Source organism: Canis lupus, unplaced genomic scaffold, assembly GCF_011100685.1.
Source record: "Canis lupus familiaris isolate Mischka breed German Shepherd unplaced genomic scaffold, alternate assembly UU_Cfam_GSD_1.0 chrUn_S1293H1470, whole genome shotgun sequence".
NCBI classification, from domain to species: Eukaryota; Metazoa; Chordata; class Mammalia; order Carnivora; family Canidae; genus Canis; species Canis lupus.
In genome coordinates, this window is record NW_023330117.1 from 139,069 (window position 1) to 142,069 (window position 3,001).

The window sequence follows — 3,001 nt, forward strand, 5'->3', positions numbered from 1 at the left end:
AAGACTCCAGAGTGGGAGGGGAGAACCCCCACGAAGAGCCGCGCTAAGGCCAGGCAGTAGACACTCCAGGACAGGAAAGCCCAGACCGGGAGAATCAGGAACTTTACCAACATTTCCAGATGGAAAGGCGCTCACAGGGAACTCGGGCAGGATCCCAGGAGGGGCAGTGGAGCCCCCAGGGTCCCGGGGTCACTAACAGAGGAAGTGGGGAGAGCGCGCCACACACCATGGGCGGAGCTCTGAAAAGGTCTGGAGCGCGCACCCATCGGATCCCGGGAGCAGCTCAGGTGGTGGCTCCGGCAGCAGCTCGTCAAGGAGGGGAATGCGTGGCCCGCAGGAGGGGAGAGCGATTTCAGCGGCGCAGGCCCGGGAGCCCAGGGCCCCGGGTGACAAAGCCCAGGATCTGGCGATCCCCTTGGGCAATCGGGGGCGGGAGGACACAGGACAGCGAGGACGCTCCTGCCACCGGGCACACCTGAGCTGTGCAGGTCAGTGCCACCAACACCCGGTGCTGCCAGGCTCTTGCGGACTGGGAACTGCAGGACTTAATGTGGGAGCTGACTTTCGGATTGGAGAGCTGGCCGCCGCCAGTGTTGTTGTTCCTCCCTATGTCACCTTGCGCCTGGGTCGGAGTGGGGCGGCCAGGGAACATGAGCCTCACAGGATAAACAGCTCCCAGGGAGCCGAGCCCCCGGCAGGGGGTGGGCCAGCTCCCCTGGTGCTCACACCTGACTATCAGCAGAGCAGGACCCTCCCTCACAAGACCAGCTGGAAGGAAAGGGGAAGAGCAAATTCTTAACCAAGCAGCGCTGGAAAGCTCCAGGGGGAAGTTGAGGGACTTACAGTATATAGAATCAGAGGAGACCCCTCCTTGTTATATTTTTTTAAGCTATGAAAATTTTCTTGTTTTTTGTTGATTTGTTTTTGTTTTTTGTTTCCCCCCTTTTTTCTTTATTTCCTTCCTTTTTCCAGTACGACTTGTTTTTAGCCACTCTGCACTGAGCAAAATGACTAGAAGAAAGAAGTCACCACAAAAGAAACAATCACTAACAGTCCTCTCTCCCACAGAGTTACAGAATTTGGGTGACAATTCGATGTCAGAATGCCAATACAGAAGCACAATTATAAAGCTACTGATGGCTCTGGAAAAAAGAAAGAAGGATTCAAGAGACTCATGACTGCAGAATTTCGATCTAATCAAGCCAAAATTAAAATCAATTAAATGAGATGCAATCCACACTGGAGGTCCTAACGATGAGGTTAATGAGGTAGAAGAATGATGAGTGACATAGAAGACATGTTGATGACAAGGAAGGATGCTGAGGAAAAAAGAGAAATAAAAAGACCATGAAGATAGGTTAAGGGAAATAAATGACAGCCTCAGAAGGAAAAATCTACGTTGAAAGGGGGTTCCAGAGGCTGCTGAAAGGAACAGAGGACCAGAAAGTGTATTTGAACAAATCTTAGCTGAGAACTTCCCTAACTTGGGGAAGGAAACAGGCATGCACATCCTCGAGATAGAGAGATCCCCCACCCCCACAAAAATCAATAAAAGCCGTTCAACACCCCGACATTTCATGGTGAAACTTGCAAATTCCAAAGATAAAGAGAAGATCCTCAAAGCACTAAGAGACAAGTGATCCCTAACACTTATGGGGAGAAGTATTAGGTTAACAGCAGATCTCTCCACAGAGCCCTGGAAGACCAGAAAGGGCTGGAAGGATATATTCAGGGTCCTAAATGAGAAGAGTTCAATTTGCCAACATATAGCATATCATCCAGGTCTCATCCCTTCACGTGCCCCCCTCAGCGCCTGTCATCCAGTCACCCCAACGACCCAACACCTCCCTTCCCACTGCCCATTGTTCCTTTCCCAGAGTTAGGAGTCTCTCAAATTCTGTCATCCTCAACTTATATTTTCACTCATTTTCTCTCCTTTTCCCTTTATTCCCATTCACTGTTTTTTATACTCCCCAAATGGTTGAGACCATATAATGATTGCCCATCTCAGATTGACTTTTTTCCCTCAGCATAATACCCTACAGTCCAATCCATGTCGAAGCAAATGGTAGGTATTTGTTGTTTCTAATGGCTGAGTAATATTCTATTGTATACATAAACCACATCTTCTTTATCCATTCATCTTTCAATGGACACTGAGGCTCCTTCAACTGTTTGGCTGTTGTGGACTTTGCTGCTACAAACATCGGTGTTGGTGTCTCAGCATTTCATTGCATCTGTATATTTGGGGTAAAACCCAAGCAGTGCAATTGCTGGGTCATAGGGCAGATCTATTTTTAACTCTTTGAGGTACCTCCACACAGTTATCCACAGTGGCTGCACCAGTTCACATTCCACCATCAGTGTAGGATTGTTCCCCTTTCTCCACATCCTCTCCAACATTTGTGGTTTCCTGCTTTGCTAATTTTCCCCATTCTCATTTGTTTGAGGTGGTATCTCATTGTGGTTTTGATATGTATTTCCCTGATGGCAAGTGATGCTGAGCATTTCCTCATGTGCTTGTTGGTTATGTCTATGTCTTCCTCTGTGAGATTTCTGTTCATGTCTTTTCTCCATTTAATGATTGGATTGTTTATTTCTTCGCTGTTTAGTTGAATAAGTTCTTTATAGATCTTGGATACTAGCCCTTTATCTGATAGGTCATTTGCAAATATCTTCTCCCATTCTGTAGGTTGTCCTTGGGTTTTGTTGACAGAATCTTTTGCTGTGCAAAAGCTTCTTATCTTGATGAAGACACAATAGTTCATTCTTGCTTTGGTTTCTCTTGCTTTCATGTATGAATCTTGCAAGACGTTACTGTGGCCAGGTTGAAAAAGGGTGTTGCTTGTGTTCTCCTCTAGGACTTTGATGGAATCTTGTCTCACTTAAGATCTTTCATCCATTTTCAGGTATCTTTGTGTATGGTACAGGAGAGTGGTCTAATCTCATTCTTCTGCATCTGGATGTCCAATTTTTCCAGCATCATTTATTGAAGAGACTT